Source organism: Lycorma delicatula, chromosome 3 (assembly GCF_047948215.1).
Source record: "Lycorma delicatula isolate Av1 chromosome 3, ASM4794821v1, whole genome shotgun sequence".
NCBI lineage: Eukaryota > Metazoa > Arthropoda > Insecta > Hemiptera > Fulgoridae > Lycorma > Lycorma delicatula.
Window position 1 is genome coordinate 25,882,225 of NC_134457.1, and position 22,778 is coordinate 25,905,002.

Consider the following 22,778-nt stretch of genomic DNA (forward strand, 5'->3'; position numbering starts at 1 on the left):
TTAACTTCAATATATTTGTTAAATAAACCAAAATTATTAAATTGCTACAGATGTTATTTTTAATAATACAAGGCTTGATTACTGGAAACTGCTCTGAAATTGAAATGTCATTCATAAAGTTTGTTTTTTAAATAATTTCCCCATAGAAGGATAATTCTTTTTAATTATTTATTTTAATGTAAACATGTAATGTTTAAATTAAAAGATAAAATTACCCTTTTTAAAATAAAGTAACGATATACGATATTTAAGTTTATTTTATTTTTTACTATTTTGTAGAAGTATTAGTAATTTAAGTAAAACTTATACCGGATATATACATTAAAACTTTAGGGATTTCCTTAATACAGAAGTTTTGTAAATTTTTATGAGTTCTGTGGAAAATTGAAAAAAAATGTAATTAATTTTTTTCTTTACATTTAATATTTCATACTAAAGGACATAAAGTACAGAAATTTGTTGGTATTAAAAACAAATACAAGGAAAAAATAAATAAAATAATGCAATTGTTGAAAATTGTAAAGCGGTGAAATTAATTTATAAAAGTAAATCTTATACGTTTTCTTTATTGTATTTATGTGCATATGTGAAGTGCAATAGCCTTAACTAATTATTTCTTCTATTCAAAATATACTTTTCATTCTGTTCATCAAAATAGCTGACTGAATGTCACTACTGTCAGAGAAAGCATCTCTTTTTTTTCTTTTTTTATCGCTTGTAATTCAGATGCTTTACATGCTTGTCATAACCAATTGTAAAATATACGATTATTGGTTCGTCCGTAACATTTTTGTTACCGCAATAATTTATTCATGTCGAGATTAATTTGAAACAAAAATAAATAAATTAACATCTTTATTTGTATGACTTGCGGCCTATAACATCTCGGCGGCAAATTTTAACGTTATATTCGATTATATAAACTGTTATGAAAAGCTTTCGTAACATTAGACATAGAAGGTAAAAAGCGGCGTGAATGTAATCATTCTCACTAGACATCACTTACTTTGGTTAATAGAAGGTACTCAGATCTACACCTGTAGATCGCATTTCCGTAGCCGAGCATGCTGATATGTAAAAGTTTATTCAGTAAAGAAAATAATATTAAATCATGTCACTCCGTTTGTTTCATTAGTATATGAACTTGTTATTCTTGAAATTGGCCACTACCATCTGTTTACGTCCCTTTACTTGTACATAAAAATTTCAAAATCTATGTAGTGAGTTTTTGTTAATTTTATCCAGTAGTAACAATTTTTTTGCAAAATTGTAATTTGTTAATTGTAATTTGTAAACAAATTTCACGTAGTCACATCAGCTTAATAATGCGTTTATTTTAAATGCCCGTTTACATTTTTTAGATTTCATGTTTAAGATTTATTCTCATTTTAAAAATTGATATTTTTATCCGTTGTCTTAAGGTTTGCTACATAGATTATCACCGTTTAATAAGTTTTAAAATTGAGAGAAAGTGTAAAAACGTATAAAAGAATATTGTGACAGGTAGATCTGAATTCATTTAAGTTGATAGAAGTGAATTATTTGTTATACATATATGTATAGTTATTTACCTTAAGGCTAATAAGCTACTACACAAAGCCTAAGCCGCTCTGATATGAAATATTACTAGCCAAAATTTAGAAAAAAGTAGATGAACAGTAGTTTTACTTGTGTTATTTAGAATTGGCATCACTAATAGGACAGAGTATAATGGACTACGACAGGAAGTCGTAGATAGCAAGAAGCCAGTCGCAGTCCATTCCCCAATTGATCTTTCTAAACTTTGAAAAGTAATACTGTAAAGTAAGTAGTTTTTAATCTCCTTCAAAGATATTTGTGTGGATAATTGATTTTTTCCCCTTATAATTAGAGTTGTACCTTAAATATTTTTTTAAAATTTGCATTTTGATGTTTATACGCGTAGAACAAACTTAAGAAAGTTAGTTAAGTTTTTAAGTTCACTAGATCTATTATAATTTTTAGTTTCATTAGTAAAACCAATCATTATTAGGTATGATTCATAATATGTGAAGTGATATTGAAAGTAATAACATTATTAGTTGCATTTCTTTGAACTACTCTTTAAACGGGATTGTAATGCGTTTGCAAATGAATAAGTAATCTTTCTACCAACAGTAATTATGCTACGAAACTATATTGCTTCTTATATTGAAATTCCTTGTTTTGTAGAAACTGTTTAAAATTAAAATATCATTAATGATAAAGGCAAATAATCGTGCAACAGATTATCTTAGATACTGACTAGATTTTACAGTCTTAGACTAGAATTCTCAATCGGAAACAAGAATAAAAATTTTCTGTTACTAAAGTTAATACTAAAAATGTTTTTTTTATTTTCTGTTATTTGCAGAAAATACTAAATTATAGTAGAACGGAATAACTATATTACATTTAATAAAAAGCCCAGTTACACTGAGAGTAAATAAAGAAGATTTTTGCGTAAACACAATCTCAAAATTTTCTCAAATGAAAAAAGAAGAGTAAAATAAAAACATTTATTAGTTAAATACAATTAATTTGCGATTTTTTGTCCACGATAGTCTGCGATGAAATTAATATATGATTCATTTTTATGAAAACCTGAAATAATTTATAAGTATTAAGTTTTTAAAAATTCTCTTTATAATCTTTCGGTGACAGATTTTTATGTTATGTTAAGTAAATTTGGTTATGTTTCTCATTAAAATTTACTACTATCATACATTTAAACATTTGTCTTGTCCATAATGTAAACCCACCAAAATGCTGATTCTGTGTTTTGCAAAGAATTAGATTTCTTTTTACATTAACAATATAATATTAAAAGCTAAATTATTCTTTTAAACTTACGTAAATGATTTTGTAACCATCGATCATTTTTATGTAGTTCTCAATACGCAAAATAAGTTTACTGGTAACCCATAACTAAAGAAAAAAAACTATTATCTTTCTAAGCTGTCGCTGGATTACGTTCAGCGTATTTTTTTATTCAGTTTCAGTTGAAATTGGTTTTAATTATTGTTTTAATTCGGATTTATTAATTTATCGATTCATTGTCCACCTACACTGGTCGCGATGTAGTCTTTACTGCAAGAAGTTTGATGCTTAGTTATTGTCTTTATAATTATTGTAAAATATTGAAGAATAGTCTTATATTTCTTATTCATGTTTCCTAATCTGAGTAGTTTCATTTTATTACAGAAAATGTTTTATAAAAAAAAGAACTGAAGGGTAACATCCTTTTTTATTACATTCCAATCTTACTCTACGGCCATTTTAAATGCGCAAAAAAATTTTGTTTTTTAATAAATTGCCTTACTAACTACTTAACTAATTTTTCGTTGTCCTCCCACAATTCGCACATTTTTGAGTCATTACTTTCAAGATACAGCTATTTTTGTCAAAAAAGTTGTTTTAAAAATTTGGCATGTTTGTTTTGATTAGCTATGTTAGAAAATCAGTATAAAACGGGGAAAAGAAAAAACATTTGTAAAAGTACAAATTTTTACTTTAAGATTAAATTATTAAATATATATATATACTTCGAGCGATCATGGGTGATGTACAGTAACAGCCGCAAAAAATGATTTCCTGGCATATCTTATAAGCTGCATTTAGTGTTATTATATGATTTACACAAAGATTTACCGTCGGCTAATAAATAAAACAAAAAAGATAAATAAATCTGTTCCGTTTAATAATTATTTTTAACATTAAATATAATTTTTCAATAAAATTTTGTTAATTTTTACATTTTACAGAACAGTGATTGCGTGGATAATGACGCTAATAACTAAAAACCGTTGATTCAAAATTTATTACTCTATCTTGTCTATGGTGGATTGATAGTGTTTCTCAGCCTTTTATTCAGAAGGTTTCAGGTTTCGAATCCCGGTCAGGCTTAACATATTTAAAAAAAAATACCAAATTATCATTCTTGCCGCGCACAAGCTTTGAACTTGTTAATGAATTAATTAAATGACAAAAAGTGTAAGGAAAACCTTTTTATGATTTGTACTTGCTAGATTGATAGTGTTTCTCAGCCTTTTATTCAGAAGGTCCCGGGTTCGAATCCCGGTCAGGTTTAACATATTTTAAAAAATACCAAAGTATCATTCTTCCCGCGCATAAGCTTTTAAATCGTAAATGAAGTAATAAACAAAAACAACTGTAAGGAAAACCTTTTTCTGATTTTCTTGCGTCGATATAAATTTGTATTAAAGTTCTCAAATAATTCTCTTTGGTTTTACTTAAATTTTTTAGTCAAATTTCTATAATGAAATAAAATTACTTATGTTATGAGGAAGTTGTTGGGTTATTAATTAAAACCATTCGCTTTTTAAAAAAAGATTCTATTTTTTTTAAGGATTTAATTTTTATATAAATTTCTTTAGAAAATATCAAATTTCCTTTTGGAATTTACAGCTTTGTGTATGTTTTCTATAACCAAAAAAATTGCACAATTAAAATCTTGGTAATCTACACATAACGTTTCCTTTCATAGCTATTCAAGTTTATAAGAAAAGGAAAGTATTGTTGGTAATAAGAAAATGACCACTTTAATTTTAGTTTTTTTTCATGTTTTGTAATTCACGCCATTTTTTGGAAATAAAATAAAATGTCTTATTTTATTACTTAAATCCAAAAATAATAAGCCTTTGCTAACGAAATCCTTTAACTAAAGCTGTGTGCGGATGTATGTATATATTGGCCTCTAGTCCAATCTGCGTCTAAGTAAATTACTTAGTTATATCAACGCATATTTAAAATACATTTATTTAAAATTGGTTTTTAAATACTAATCGATTAATAAATTTTGAATTTTATTGAGGATTATAACAGTAATACAATATTATATTACTGATAATGAACCGAAAAAATATAAATGTTACATATTATTGAGAGCAAAACCGCTTATGCACGCTCATTACTTCAATAAATATTAAAGCAAGACTCTGTTATAAAAAAAAAAAAAAAAAAACGTATTAACATTAGAGAGTTCAAGAACCCTTGAAAAAAGTATTTATATTTACTAAAAAATTTAACTTCCTAACATTTCTTGGTTTAGATAATTAAAAAAGAAACCAAATTCGATTGTTATTTTTAAATGATTTATGTCTGTGTAAATATTAATGCATTTTAACGGATGTTAAAAGGGAAAGATATTGCCGGATGTTTAATTTATTTCAACGAACTTCGTAATCTATCAATAGTAGTTATTATATTTATACTGTATAATCTCAGTAACGTACTGATAGACAAAATTTATATGCAATAATATTAAAATTAGACCAGGTTGAATCCTGTCATGACTCGTATCGTATTTCAACCAATGGAATGGTGACCAGATAAGTAGCTGTTAACCGCAAAATGTAATTTCCGTAATTTTTGTAACTAATAACGGGCATTAAGCAAAACATTATTAAACCATTAACAAAGGCAGAAGGATATATTTTACTGTAATCATTTACCACACTTTTACCATTATAGGATTTCCTATATCTGCGTAAGATTTAACTTGAGATACAATCAGCTTCTTATTATGCAAAGTTAGATTGAATGTTTTTTTTTTTGTGGTGAGTTTAAATACAAAGTAATTTTAAATCGAAATAAATAAATTTCTTCCAAGTAGCGGTACATCGTTTTTAGGGCATATCGATAAATTTTGCCACCATTATTTACCCCTTTTATGAATAAATATGTACATGCGCCCGCCCACACAATGTTGAGAGTGTGAGAACCCATAAATAAACTTTTCAATCGTTGGAACACAAAAATTAATCGAACTATTGAGGAAAATTATTTTATATGAAAATGGTGGAATTCTGATATATAATTTTAAATTGCAGTGACAAAACTATTTTTTCGTATACACACACACAAACAAACACAAATATTAGCTGATCTCGAGGCTTTGCTAGCGTGATTTTGTTTGATTTCATTTAAACATTCTATCAATACGTTTGATATTTTAAAGGGCATGTAGGCAAAATTGGTCTATTTTGGCAAGGATTTTGGTCTTGCAAAATATTTTTTGATTAATCATACATAATATGAATCAATCATATTCATGATTATTATTAATTGATCATGGATAATAAATTCATATAAGATACTTAAACTAAATTTAATAAATTAATTGAATCCTTCGTTTTCGATTTAATGAACTGTTACAAAATCATTTTAATCTTTTATACTAAAATTATATCAACTACAAATTATTTTTTATCATACTATTTTATAGTTTTTGAATTTGTTAATAGATTAAACAGCAGCATGTAGTTGTATTGAATATAATCTGTTTTCGTTTTCGTACGCTTGTGTAAAACATTTACTACGTTGAATCGATCGTTTTGTGGAATTACACACGGACATGGAAAACATTACTAAATGGAAAAACACCGAGAGAAAGTAATAAACTAAAATTTGCGTGCATGCAAAATAAGTTGAGGGGAAAATTAGCAATATCTCGCATAGAATTTGAAGATAAATCGATGGAGAGTGGAGCGGAGTTGTCTCCTAGAATACAATTAGATTGAGATTTAGAATTTTCATATAAATTTTGGTCCGTTCTGTCCCTCCAAATAAGTTTTTTTTAATTGTGAACCATATGTTTGTTTAAAAAAAAAACATCTTAAATTTTTAAGATTGTATTATTTTCGGCATAATATTTTTTTTACCTCTGGGTTCATCATTAAGACATGCTTCAGAGGTTGAGATGAATGATTTGTAGCGTGTGTGAAAATGGCATGCCTGACCGGGATTCGAACCCGGGACCTCCGGATGAAAAGCCGAGACCACTCGCGCCACGGAGGCCGGCTTCATATAGTTTGATGAAAACTTTTGCACCTCCCAAATAGAATTTTTGAAAAATATTGAAAGACGTTTCAATTTGTTTTTAAATAAGTCTAAATACCAATTATTACGTCTGTAACGTTTTTAGTTTTTGAGATATATATATCTGTCATTAAAAAAATTTAATCCTTTTCACTTCCTTGTAGTCAGTTTTCTAAAATCCTTCCTTAGTGGGTGACTGCATTATAAAAAGTTGTACCAAAATTGCCAATCTATCTAGGTCTAGGTTAATCTGTTTGACCTGTGCGCTGATGAGTCAGTCAGGATACTTTATTTTATATACATATATTAAAATTAAACTAGAAAATTAAAAAATAATACGATTCTAAATTATAATTTTCAATTAATATTAAATAATCAATGTTTCATCAAATCTATTACATATACACATATGTAATAATGCGTATTAAATTACGTATACACATTTTTAAAAATATATAACATTTTATTTCCCTTATAACTTCTGAATTTTTTTTATTGTTATTGAATAATTATTTATTGTAAAACATGTTTACAACCACGGGTTAATAAATTATTAATAACTCAATAAATTTAAATTAAAAAAAAAGAAAGAAAGTAGATGAAGTCTGATTCAAACTGATTTGTCTTCCCTTGTAAGATTCTAATATTTCATTAATACAAATTTTATTTGTCTATAACTCTGGAACCATGTACATAACTACCACTTATGATATATCATTGAAAAGCTCTGAGTGAGGACTTATTACTGCAGTTAAGAAAAAGTCCTTTTGAACTTTTGGTTCAGTTGATTGCAATCAAAAGTGGAGGTACATAATTAGATGTTACCACAGTCCTAAGTCCAACATTTCAACATCCTATGGCTAATCGTGTTTGAGCTATGCGAGATACTTACAGACGTCACGCCATAACTAGTCAAAATGAATTCAGGGATGGTCAAAAATTTACATTTCCGTTGAAATCTGAAAACCTAAATTTTTTCGTGATCACAATATTTTTTACTTCGTACGAGGAAGTAATATTTATATATACATTTTTTAAAATTAATATATTAAAATTGTTAAATAAAAATCTGCTGTAACCCAGCTAAACAATCTTATATATATATATATATATATATAGATTTTTATTTAACAAGATTGCTACTGATTTTTAAATTAAAATGAAGATGGATGAAATAATAAAAACGTTATTTATATAAAAAAGTTTCAGCATTATTTTCTGCTCTCTTAGTTATTGAATTTTTTTTTAAATTATCATTTTTTTACATAAATTAATATGCTGTTATACAATTCCCTACTTTTTCTTCCCTCATAAATTATATCACTTCTGACACAAAAAATTAAAACCTGTCTAACAAAAATTAATTAAAAATTATTTATTTTTTAATATTTACTCTTGAAGTACATTATTTAAATTTACAACGAATCATACTTCTATATTGTTATAAATGTACTTAAAATAAAATATATATATAAGTTTCCTAAAATTCTAAAATACATGATTCACGTTTATTATAATTATTTTAACATTTTTTTTTGTAGTACTTTTTTTAGATTAGACAACTAATTCAATGTTAATTAGTATTTGAGAACGATTTAATAAAATCAAGTTTTGAAACTTTACTGTAGAACTTTCCATATATTGAAATACGTACATTACTGACAGAGATGCAGTTTTATTTTTTGACATCTAATTTCGTCTTTGATAACAAAAATTACAGCTATCATTTTCATAAACTCAAAGCAGTCTTGGCTTGATGTATTTTATCCTCCTAAATTGATTAGCTCTGATAATAAGGATAATTTTCCATTCCTCAAAAGCGAACTTTTGCGAGTCTTAGGAAATCTTTATATTTAAACACATTATCTTGTTTCTCATAAAAATATTTTTTATTGTTGGGTTTTCCAAGATATTTTTTGTGACCCTCCCAGTCGACGAGACAAAACTGGTTCCATATAATCCAACCATTAAATGAAACATTTTTACCTTTCAGAAGTGTGATATATCTTAAACACATTCTGTACTATATATTTATAGTCGAATATATATATATATTTGTGTGTGTGTTGCGCTGTTATTTAAATAAATTAGAAATTAAAATTAAACAAGACTTCCTTTTTATATACCTATATAAATGTTCGTTGGTTCAAAATCTTAAATCTCCGAAAGTGCTTCATCTATTGTTTTGAAATTTTGACGCAACGTTGCATTCAAATTCGTGCGTGTTTTTATATACTACTATACCTAAGATGTTGCACCTGTGACAGGTAAAAAACATGGTGGTTTTTTTTTAAAACAGCGCTATCTGTTGGAAGTAAAAGCAACACACGATGTACTAAATATTTTACGATTCCATTTCAATGGTTCCGATATGTCTGTCCGCTATAGACTAAAAAACTACTGGACCTATTTACGCGCGGGGAAAAGGGAGAAAGGTAGAAATTGGAAAAGGGAAATATCGAAAAAAGTTAAAAGGGAAGAAGGGGAAAATGAAAAAAGGAAAACGGGGAAAAGGAGATGGGAAGGGGAAACAAGAAAAATAAAAGGGAAATAAAAGAAAGAAATTGGGGAAGGAAAGGAAAAGGGAGAGGAAAATGATGGAAGGAAGGAGAAACAGGGGAAATGGAAAGGAAATATGGTAAAAATGAAAAAAGATAAGGGGATAGGGAAAAAGGGAAAGGTTAAATTTGGTGAAGTTCCGTAATGTTCATTTTCTTAATGTTTTATCAAACTTTCAATTGTGTTCATTTATCTATGTATATACTCAAACCTAGCAATAGGGAAGGATTGCCGCGTCTGCTAGTATATATATATATTTGTTATAAAAGAACAGGCATCAACAGCTATTGATGGCAATTGATAGCGTATGAAAAGATGCCATGCTTGATCAGGATTCAAACCCGGGATCTCCACACGAAATACCGAGACGCTACCTATTCAGCCATGGAGATCGGAATTTAGAAATATATAAGTGCATATTGTTTAAACATATAATATATTTATAAAAGGTTCAGACGAAGAAACAGAATCTTTCAGGACATGTTCTACTGGTAAAAATAATGAAAAATATTCATATAAATATGTCTGAAAACGCTTTGTTTTTGTGTTACGGCAACGACAGATTTCGCCCGGATTTTGGCTCTTCTAATAAAAAGAAGTCCTACTGTAATTTTTGGGACCCCAAATTAAGGAGTAAAGTTTGTGGTTTCTTATATAATTTGAGCTGGTATGTAGGCTATAAAAGGTCCCAAAACTGAAACTACAGTAGTTTTTAAGACATCCGACGTAAAACACAAAATTCGGGTCGGTAAAATTTTTTTTTTAGGTTTGTAATGCAATAGCTTTGTAAATGACTAATACATTTGGAAGATTTAGTAACAAAACTTGTAGAGAATTTAATTCTGCAAAGATTAATGCTAATACTTCCAATAGAGAATAAATAAAAGCTTTTAAAAATTGTTTTTACGTTGAAGCAATACAAAGAGAAAATCGTATTATTCTTTCTGTACATAATAAAAATTCTTTTTAAAAACAAAAACGCTAATTGCTAAAAGTAATTTTAAAAGAAATACGAAATTTATCAAACAATATTTTAACTGTGTATATTCAATAGTTTACACAGGTAAAACGAAATTTGCGTAAAAAACTAAATTGAATGTATGTTACTTTATAAATATTTAAAAAAGTTTTATTGTATAGGTTGGCAATACTAACAGCTGGTCAACAATGTAAATTGTGTAATTCGTTTGAATCTGTTGTCATAGTTATCAGGCTGATAACGGAAGCGTAGTGGTACCACATAATGTAAAAATACCGTTTCAAGTTTCTAACAAGGAATATGCCTATATAATTTTTGTTTGTAGAGTTTGTAACAAACATTCTGAAGCTGCTCGACGTAAATGTCAGGAGAGATTTTCTGGAAGGCAGATTCGAAATACGAAAACCTTTTCTTCGGTGTATCAGCATTTACGAACCAATGAGACATTTTTCAACGTATTCGTTTTCTCTTGAACACCAAGTAAATCATGTTAATGATGAACACCTTGTGATTCAGCGTAGCCCAGGCACTAGTACAAGACGAATTTCATGTCGCGCTGGTTTGTCAAAAAACAAAGTATGGTGAATTCTACGAGATAAAATATGGAAATAAAATAAAATCCTTTATCTACGAGCTAAAGTATAAAGAATATCTTTATCCTTTCTGCCTGCAGAAGGTTAAAAATTTGCGGCCAACACATTACTTCCAGTGGTTAAACTTCCTGTCATTGACTGATAAGGTAGGCTACGCTGATAACGTAAATTTAATTTTATTTACTAACTAGCTCTACTAGCCACGCTTCGCTGTGGCACATTGTGGTTGCATGGATGAGAAATGAAAAACAAAACAAAGCATACGTTTCATAGAAGTTTAATTTTCCAATACTTCTTGTGGATATACAATATTTTTTTGTTTTCCCACTGTCTGCGTAGATATAAAGGCTGTCTGGTTTGCCGACTCGGGAACACGCAACATACAGTTGCCCATGTGAGAAGCAATCCGCATCTAAATCTAAACCACACAATTCTAAAGATTGACTTGAGCTTTATTGATTGTGATTGCAAATGCCAATCGAATTGGGAATTGCAATGTTTTAAATTAAAATGGTGTATCGATCGGGATTATGGGTATTCGAGGAATGAGGACATCTTCACCTTTGAAAGGCCCCGTTGTAATCGTTGCTTCCACTACGTTATTCATCAATTTCTTAACTGCAAGTCGCGTGCCGTTGCTTAGTTTTGGCTGATTAATATTTCGCAACACGATAATTGTCATTTTTTGATCGAACCGTTTCTAGAATCAATCTAATGAGGAATGTTTTCCCAATTCCTCCTGGCGCATCCAAGAAGAAGGTTCCCCCAACTCCGTCATTTATCATTTGCATTATGCGATCATAAATGCCTTTCTGTTCACGCGTTAATTTGGGAATGTTTGATTGGACGTATGACTGAAGATCACCAATGTTGTAACTCTGTTCACGGCGTAAATCCACATCAAATGAATTTTTTTAATAAAATACAGATGTTTTAGCTGTTAAATATAATTCAAAGAAATTTGGTCGTTGTGTCTGACAGCGGCCATCTTGCATTGATCTGTTTGGTTTTCCTTTTTGTTTACATTTCCAAATTAAAAATGTACAAATTAAAAATAGATAGATAGATTTATTAAAAAGAGATGAAAACAATCTTTGATGCGGGTTATATATCGTGCTAAAATTTGAGCTCAATCGGTGCAGAACATTTTGAGTTTTTGAAGCCGTACACAAACGAACTTAACATTTTTATATATATAGATGAAGCGACTTTTACGAGAAATGGGAGTCTCCAATTATAAAAATAGTCATTTTTGGAACTAAGAAAATCCACATGGTACTGTGGAATCTAGTTTCCAACATATATTTCACATTAATGATTGATGTGGCATTATTTACGACAAAATTTTGGGAGCATTTATTTTCAATGAATCCTTATGGGAGATGCATACGTTCATTTCTTGAAAAATAGTTTGCGGGCTCTTTTGGAGGATATACCTGTATAAAGTAGATTGTAAATGATTTTTCAGCACGATGCTTCAACTCAACATTTTTTTTAGTAGCTAAAAATCACTTCAATGTTAATTTCTTAAACTGGATTGGACGTGATGGACCAATCGATTGGCCAACACGATTACTTGACTTCACGCCACGAAATTACTTCATTTGGGGCCATAAGAAAACGGTAATATACCGACAAAATGTTAATACTTAAGAAGAATTACTAATTAAAATACGAAATTCTATTGAATCTATACTGAACGAACTGAGATGATACGGAAAGCCACCGAAAATATTTTACGTCGAGTATAGTAATGTGTACATTGTAAAGGAGGGAACAATCACTCTTAAATGAGGTTTGTTTTTCTGTTACCATTTATCATTTCATGTATTTTATTTTTTATTTTGCGATATTAAGAATAATTTTTATTAGGTACAGAAAGAGTAATACGTTTTTCTGTATATTTTTTTCTGTTTTGCTTAACGAAAGTTTTTATTCACTTTTTACTGGCTGTGTTTAAATTAATTTTCTCAGAATTAAATTCTTTACAAGTTTTGTTACTAAATCTTCTGCATTTATTAGTCATTTAACAAAGCTATTGTATTACAAACCTACAAAAAAAACTTGTTTTTCGATACCGAATTTTGTGTTTTACGTCGGATATCTTAAAAAATACTGGACCTTTTTTATCCTATCAAATTACATAAAAATCCACTAACTTTACACCTTAAGTTGGTTTCTAAAAATGACAGTAGGACTTCGTTTTATTAAAAAGAGTCGAAATCCGGGCGAAATCTTTCGCCAGTCGTAACTCGAAAACAAAGCATTTTCCAGACTTTTTTTATATGAACCATTTTCACCAGTAGAACATGTCCTGAACGTTTCTTCGTGGTACACCCTAGAAGACATATATTCCCCCCCCCCCCATTTTGGAATGGGTTAAATTTAATGTTTTTCTAAATTATCATATAAATTTTGTAAGCTGACAAGCACAAAATTTCATATATTCTCTACATAAGAAAATATTAATATTACATTGTCCGTAATTTTACAAATAAAGCCTTCGTACAATTAATTTAATATTTCTCTAATATAAATACCGGACTTAACAGATAAAATTCAGTTATCACGCGCGGGTATGAATCGTTGGACCTTGAGTACATTCGTGATTGTGTATTTGAACCAATAAACAAATGCATACTTAAGGTTTTTTCCCTCATTTAATTATGGATCATTCTTCGAGTTTAATAAAATTTCATAGTTTTATTCTTTTCTTTGATTAACTTAATAAAAGACAAACATTGTTTGATTATTTCCCAATGTTTCATGGACGTAATGGCAATTTGTTTTTAAAATGTAATATTTCCTGAAATTTTCCCGATGTACTTAAAATATATACCAAGGCATCTATTCCGAGGGGAAATTTGTTTGCATTGGAAATTTCAGGGGCTAACAGTCTCTCAGATATGATGTACGTGAAAAACTGTTTAAAAAATCTGTTTTTAAAAAAATAAATGAATTTTAAAAAATTTTAATTTCAAGACTGAAATCCGACTGTATGCAATATTAATAAACACGTCGTGGGAACGTTTTGAAAAAGGGTGGTTCCCACGGGAGAAAACTAAGAATTTTAAAAATTGTTGTTTTAGTTATTATATCTTGCTATACTTTATCTATTTTTCAAGTTGTAGCTGTTATTAAAAATGTTACATGCAGTAGTTGTTGAGCCAGGGGGTCAAATCGAATCCAATTTTTTTTTTAAAGTTATTTTTGCAATTATACTTCGGACACCATTATTTGATGATAAAAACGCCATTTGATCTAGGTCTGCCGAGATCCACAAACATTTTTATTAATTTTAAATTAAAATTAATTTTTTTTCTTTAAGTTTTTTAAGGTAAAAACGTGATTTTTATAAAGGGGATCAAATTTGACATTTTTTTTTTAACTAAACATTTTGATATTTTCCCCAACTACTCTAAATATTGCATAATTAAATTTTTTTAATATTTAAAAACCCTTTGGCATATTTGAAATAAAAACCTGTCAAGGGCAAAGCAGGAACAGGTATGCAACCTTTAGTTGGATTTTTAAACTTATATTTCCCAGCCACTTACAATTAAATGAAGATTTTTATTTCTGTTCACAATCGAATTTTTTGACATTTCAGTGATCTTTAAAACATATTTTTAGATTCTATTAAATATCATCATAAGTTTATTTACCCTTTGGCAGGTGCCTTGCACTATGTCATTTCCATTCTCCTATATTTCTATTTCTAAAAATATTGCAGTATTTTAATGCAGAATACGTTATTGCTCCCCTATCGCTTTCCCAAATTCGTACTTAATACAGATCTTAATTACGAGCTTTTTCTAGAAGGTATTTCCTCTTTGATCACAACAGTATTCCAATTATATAGACCGTAAATAGGGTTATCACTCCTTTTACTGGGGCTTATATTGCTCGATTCCATAATGCATTTTCCAGACTGGAAAAAATAGTAATAAAAAAGATAAACCATTACCTTAAAAAAAGATTCCATTGAGCCACATGGTTTCGTTCAGATTATGGATTTTACGCGGTAGCTTAGATTCCAAATTTTAATTATTTGCAACTCATCCACCGACATAAATTATCTCTGATGGCCCACTTTACATTATTTTTAATAATTCACATATCTATATATTTTCTTTTTTAATGTTTATATTCATATTTTAATATTTTTGTCCAATTTCTTATTAATATTACAATTTGATAGTATACTAAAAATTCATTTTACTCGTATCATTAGCTCATATTTTCAACGATTCATTTTGATGTATGTCCTATCGGTTAGATGTTATCTCAGCATTTCTGTATACAAAAATTGATTCGTATCCGGAATTAGTTGCGGCTCACTCCGTTCTCATTTATTCGATTAAAAACTTAAAAAATGTTACCATGTTGGTGGATGTGAATTGTATTGCACTAAGTGAGATTACAATTTATTCTCTTTAACCATCATCTTAAAAATTTTATTTTATTTTTTAAATTATTTAATTTTGTTCCATTTCATAACTTTTCAGTAAGGGTAAAACACTTACTAAACATAAGTCATTAAATGTAAGTGTTTTTAAATAATAATAAAAATAAGAAGAAATCTTGACTGCCGGAAAGAGCAAGTGAAATAATAATAATTGAAATTTATAAACCACGAATTTCATCCATCAGACTACTACGGCAATCACAACGAAAAGTTGCTACTAGCCCGATCACTCTGCATTACTAAAGAGTAACTCCTTTGATGTGACATCACAAATGATGGGTATCATGTTAGATGGTAGGCCTACCGTCTAATACGATATACAAATACGACGATACAATGTGTCATGTAAGTAAAAGCAAAAATTAATATTACCCATTTTTAGTTCACAACTGATATAACTTAGTAAGTTGATGTGTAATACTATTACACTCTCTTTTTCTGTCTAGCCTCCGGAACCACCGTAAAGTATTAATTTCAGAAGATTATATGTATGAATGTAAATGAAGAGTAGTCTTGTACAGTCTCAGGTTGACTATTCCTGAGGTGTGTGGTTAATTGAAAACCCAACCACCAAAGGAACACCTGCATCCACGTTCTTTTATTCAAATCCGTATAAAAGTAATTGCCTGTACTAGAATTTGAACCTTAGAACTCTCGACTTCGAAATCGGCTGATTTGCGATGAATATTTTAACCACTACACCAACCCGGTGGGTTAATTACTTCTACACTAAGCACCATTAAACATTATAGGTGACCTACTATATTACTGTCGTCAAAAGAAAATCTGAGTAAAAATTTATTTACATAATTGTAATCGTCAATCTGATCTAAATAAATGTAGCTGAAGATATAAAAAAGCACGGTTTTTCAGGAGATTTTTGGAAAAATAAATTAGACAGCTGTAAAACAGTAATTTGAGGCAATTAGTGGCATTTCTCCCGTCACCATCCCATTCGGTCGCCCTAACGCATACGACCAAATGTCTGTGCCACAAACGGCTACAGAGCCTCGAAACAGTTTAGCAACCTTTATCCTATACAACTCCTAGAGCTTAACTAACCGCGGTGCCATACACTAGCGGCTAACGTGTTCCAACCGCTCACTTGTCATATACTTGCTAAAATGGGTAGGCACACCCCGTCAACTACTAAAAATATATATGACATTCATCAATAAAATTCATTTCGTCTAGACAGCAATTCGCTGCCACGCCTAGGTCGCTGAATGCCAGCAAGTACCTGTCCACCATATTAAAGTGCTTGGAACCTTAATTAGCTGGTGGTCAGCCATATATATCTCTAGGTTAGCTTCCTACAGCAGTGCGGTAGGAGTCTTTTCCCTTAGGTAAACTAATGATATCGGACAAAGTAACCTCATCTAGGAACTCCCACACGGTCCGACAATGCGGCTCTCGCCGCTTGTGAGTGGCTAATTTTCCCCTTAACCTCAATTCCAGGGTGGCCCGGTCTCTGGCCCCTCCCAAGAGCAGGGCAGTTAAACATCAGGTACTTCCCTACAGACGCACAGCTCAACAGCTGCCAGGCGGAACCGAAACAGATATTGGTTTAAATTAACATGGTTGGTGAGCACCCGTTACTCTTAAAAACGAACTTGAAGCATACCATCCCTCCAGATCCTGTATAAATTTATACAAGCATCTTCCCTTAGTAGTGGGTGTGCCATTCCAGCTGCCATGCATCCATCGCGAGGCTCTGCAGCCTCTTCCGCAGGCGGGAGATGGGCAACTGAACGAAATTTAGATCCGTTGCATTGTGATCACCGTTCCGCTCCGGTACTGGCCCGGCTCGAAACCGCATTCCTAATACCTCGGCCTCATGACCTCTTCGCAATTTCTACTTGGCTGCCCTAACTGTCACCACCAAATCGATTGGGAGAGCCTTTCCCAATACGGTGGTAGCCTCTTGCTCTTTGCGAGCAATATTGGCGCGTATTGACGATTTGACACCTAAAAAACCGGATGGAAATTTTCCGGATGTTAATGTTCGTATGTATGTATCTGTGTTTGTGCGCGCGCGCGAGTGTGTATTCGATATTCACCTCTAAATCACCTTATATCACCAGAACTACTGTACTGTTTTTGGCTAATCTTTTGTCAGATTACTTCTCTATATGGGGCATTGATGTCATTAAATTTTCAGCTTAAAAGATCAAGGGAATAAGGCTGTAGAGTAAGGTCACCTCAGTACCTCGAGATTTCCCCTAATTAAGGTCATATTTTTTTTCTTACAAACATTTGATAACAATTAAAAAACAACATTTGCACAAAAACCATTTTCAAAATCGGAACCCCACCCCAATAAAATGCTGTTGTAGTCGACTGCCATGTTGTGACGTCACAGGTGAGCTGTAAAATTAAATAATTGAGTAATATTTAATCTGTAAAAAAATAACTCTGGTCTGGCGTGGTCTCGAACTCGATCGCCCGGTCTACTCGGTGCGTTAACCCTCGCGGCTACACCAATCTGCCGACCGTACAAGTAAAATTTGTTGCATGTAAGTTGTGAAATTATATTATTTTAGTTAGTGACGACCGTCGCCGTTAATACCGCCACACCTGCGCGAATTACATACCGTATGCGCGCTCTCTTTAGTTAGAATCATTGAATTAAATAAACGAAAAAATATTATATTTAAATAAAATGTTAAATACGTATTTTAAATTAAGTTGTGTATGTAAGCCGTGAATCACAAACAAATCACAGTTGTAGGACTTTGCTGCTTTAACTGTGTGACGGGAAAGCCCTATAACTGTTGTCAGTTTTATTTTATTTCAATCAATTGTGTTTACGTTTACTTATTACAAGTTTTTATTTATTGAATTATTTGAGATAACAGGCAGTTTGCTTCAAATAATAATAGTTCAATTATCATACTTGAGATTGAGTTAAAATTTTCTACTTTATTAAAAATAAAACTAATTCAATCGAGAAAGTATCTGTTAAAAATTTGACAGAAACATGATTCGAGTGGCCAACCTGGCCTGGCATCTGATACAATTTTTTTTTTAGATGTATGAGATGCCAAAAATGATCAAAATTCAATAATGTAGCCCTTTATTTTCTCCAGATAATTACTTGTCGCTTGTCTTTGGTTCCATATATTTTAAATAGACTGAATAGACTTATCTTTTAATTGGATCTGAAATACAGTGATGTTTCTTTCGTGGAAACTCATTCACCACTGTATCAGTATTGGTCTATCGTCGACCAGATCCACTGTTATAATCTATTACTCTTATTACCTCATCTCTTAAATAACAGTACTACTATTTAATCTAAATGTTGGACTGAAAACAAATATGTGTGAATTGACTATCAAATAGCAAGAGCGATTTTTCTTATTTGTAGAGGTACTGTAATTGTTCGTTTCAAATAACTAATTTTTATAATGACATTTGTAGAAGGCAAATCAGATTTTTTTAAATTATTTTCAGTTTTATGAATATATTGAGGGTTTACATAAACCTACAATGTAAATTAGCTTAGGCTTTCTTTAAATTGTTATAGTAAATATTTATTCTTCTTTTTTTTTCAGAACAGAAACGAAGATTTTAGTTTTATAGTCAAAATGTCCATTTAATGGTAAGTATTATGTAATAGTTTTTTATTTAGATTTAGGTATATGTTTTTATATTTTTATATGTTTTTATTTTTGGGATTTTTCACACACGCTACAAATCGTTCATCTCATCCTCTGTGCAGTAATGCTTAACTGCGGCCCCGGAGGTTAAACAGAAAAAAAAATACATTATTTAAATAACCTCTTTTTATTTATAAACTAGCTCTATCCGCCACGCTTCGCTGTGGCACATTGTGGTTGCATGGATGAGAAATGAAAAACAAAACAAAGCATACGTTTCATAGAAATTTTGCAATACTTGTGGATATACAACATTTTTTGTTTTCCCACTGTCTGAGTAGATATAAAGGCTATCTGGTTTGCCGACTCGGGAACACGCAACATACAGTTGCCCATGTGAGAAGCAATCCGCATCTAAATCTAAACCACACAATTCTAAAGATTGACCTTGAGCATTATTGATTGTGATTGCAAATGCCAATCGAATTGGGAATTGAAATGTTTTAAATTAAAATCGTGTATCGATCGGGATTATGGGTATTCGAGGAATGAGGACATCTTCACCTTTGAAAGGCCCCGTTGTAATCGTTGCTTCCACTACGTTATTCATCAATTTCTTAACTGCAAGTCGCGTGCCGTTGCTTAGTTTTGGCTGATTAATATTTCGCAACAGGATAATTGTCATTTTTTGATCGAACCGTTGCTAGAATCAATCTAATGAGGAATGTTTTCCCAATTCCTCCTGGCGCATCCAAGAAGAAGGTTCCCCCAACTCCGTCATTTATCATTTGCATTATGTGATCATAAATGCCTTTCTGTTCACGCGTTAATTTGGGAATGTTTGATTGGACGTATGACTGAAGATCACCAATGTTGTAACTCTGTTCACGGCGTAATTCCACATCAAATGAAGCAATCGCAGCTCGGGTGGGTGCTGGCATTCCCAATTGACTAAGAACTTTATTTGCAATAGCTAAGCACTTGTCTTCAATATTTATGAATGCTTCGTTGTAAATGCCTTATGTAAGTTCCATGGTCATATTGGTACTTTCTAGGCGTACTCTATGCATAATATCCTCAGCCGTATGCGATCAGTATCTTTCCCGTAACTCTGTGGGAGATAAAGGGAAGCAAGTGGTCAATATAATTGCGAATATTGCGCGAATTTGGTTTGGATGTGTAGTGTTGCACGCGTCATTAATATATATATCCCACTGTTGGTCGTTTTCTAATAAATTCAGAGCTTGGTGAAAGGCACAGCTCAACCACCACAAGATCACACAAAAGTACCACGATTAAAGTGAATATTCAATTCAGATTGTATAATAATCTGAATCAGATGCAAGTGGATACGTTTTTTTTTTTTTTTTGTTAATAAACAATGTAATTGGGAACAGGTATTGTTTCACATGTGACTGCGGTTGTCGTTAGCTAGTATGGCGAGTGTTCCCCTCGCTTCCAGCAGATGGTGCGGTCACTGGTACACAGCTGACCGTCAAAAAAACTGTTTTCTCGCGGTCGCGGGTATGTGACTGATGCGAAAAATAGATAAAAACAATCTTTGATGCGGGTTATATTTCATGATAAAATTTGAGCTCAATCGGTGCAGAACATTTTGAGTTTTTGAAGCCGTACACAAACGAACTTAACATTTTTATATATGTATAGATATATGTTTCTATTTGTATACATATACATAATTATATGCATATTTGTATATTGGATCGATCTGATGATTACAGAAAACTCCAGACTAAGAATTTATTAATTTTACTTTTAAAGGGTATTTTCTAGAGTAAATTAGATTTTCTTTAGGTACTGAAGTTTTAAGGAAATAAAGCATTTGAACGTACTAATATCTCTCTTGTCCATTATCAGATATATCTACGATTTATGAATTAATTGTATGTTTCCATGTACGCACAATTCTGAGGATGAGCGATGGTATTCTTTTAGGAATGTTATATCTATTTGCAGATTGCTCTACTTCTAGAAGAAACTAATTTTTGTACCAATGTTCATTTAATTTAAGCTGATTAACGAAAAATCGTTGATATATGTGTTGTTTCGTTCTTTGTAATAATACCTACATCGTTTATGTAGTTGTTGGAGCATCCGTTACCTGGAAGAACAATAGTGGCCCAGAAACTTCCTTCGAAGGTAATTGTCCTTTTCCGGATTCTGTTTGCTGATTATCAAAAATTTGCTAGGAGCATGTTGAATATTCTTGGACTTGTATAGCTACCGAATATTTTCTGTGATCTGACGGGGGTTTGAGATTATTGTTTTTCAACGGATTCTAAAAATGAGTTTTCAGTTAAACGGGTAGCGCCTCCAATGGTTACTCCTACTTTCAATGGTTACAAAGTATCTTCCTAATAAACGAAAGATTTTCCAATGAAAAATGAACTGCAATAATTGTCTACATAAATGATTTGAATATATATGTAGTCTTATATAGTTGGTAACTTAAGGTAAGATAACAATACTTATTGGCAAATTCCTTTTCTTATTTTTATAAGACGTAGTAAAATGAACAGAATCTACATATTCTATCCAGTGCCTTAGCTCTCGCTCGGTAGTAATCCTGAAACGAATCCAGGTCATTTCGCCGAAATATATTTTTGTATTATCAAGCTGCAGGTTTTCCCTTTATATTTCTAACTTATAACATTTCCCCATATGGTCTTAATGTTTTGTTAATCAATCCATACTTTAAATAAAAATTAAACTGATAAGTATCAAACAAAATAATTAGTTTTTAATTAAACTGATTTAAAAAAATCAATAAAAATTAATACTTTAAAATTCTTTTATTTTGGATCTAAAGAGGGGGCACCAAATTAGAGATCGGTAAATTTATTTGTAATTTTGCGCCGTCTTCAAAACTTTAAAATTATACAGAAAAGTAATTATTTTGGTAATTTTAGTTTTTGGTGTGTGTTTAAGCCGGCTTTTTTAAACTTACTTTATTATTAAAAACATAAATTTCGTTTTCATTCATTTACTAAGAAAATCAAATTAATGAAAATCCTCCCCAGAATACATCTTATTGAGAGGGTATAATAAGTTCTAAATTTCTCAAGCTACATTTTATTAAAGTTTTATCAGTTATATTTTAACATTAGCGGATCTTCTATGCTGTACTGATCACCATTAAGCTGTTAGATTCCAAACTAAGTAGTATAATAGTGGACTCGATTTATGGATGTAACAAGTTGCCGACATTCATTACATGAACGAGAGGCGTAGGGCATTCAGGTCCCGAAAAGTAGAGCTGATCTAGAAATCTTAGACTGCCGAAATATACCAATCAAGCAGTTTCTTTTTACCCACGACGGAATGGAGACGGTATATGCGTTTGGAGGTAAGAGGTTGTGTGTGTGTTTGTATGTATGTCTGTTACCATTTTCCTCAAAATCTACTGGACCAATTTCGATACGGTTTTTTTCATTACATAGGTATCACTTCAGAACCGGTTCTTATACGTGTTTTACGGATATGGCCAACCTGGGGGTTGCTGCAGTAGATGTGTTTCTCTGAAATAGCTGGGCCAATTTTTATGCGGTTTTTTGCATTACCTAACATAGTATCACTTCAGAGCAGGTTCTTAGACATGTTTTACGGTTGTAGGCAACCAGAGAGTGCTGCATTAGATATGTTTCTTCAAAATGGCTTCGTGTGTTTTTAAAAATTTTTAATTTTATCACTTGTTAGAAATAAAAGTAGAACAAACTATT

General features: G+C 30.9%; 1 protein-coding gene across 2 annotated transcripts in view; it reads left to right on the forward strand.

Annotated features, from left to right (window-relative positions):
- Positions 1 to 22,778, forward strand: part of LOC142320863 (E3 ubiquitin-protein ligase TRIM71-like) — a 101,450-nt gene that overhangs the window by 767 nt on the left and 77,905 nt on the right. For both annotated transcript variants that reach the window (XR_012755497.1, XM_075358839.1), the window contains exon 2: positions 18,994 to 19,040. The gene's annotated coding sequence lies outside the window, so the exon portion shown is untranslated. The remainder of the gene's footprint in view (positions 1 to 18,993; positions 19,041 to 22,778) is intronic.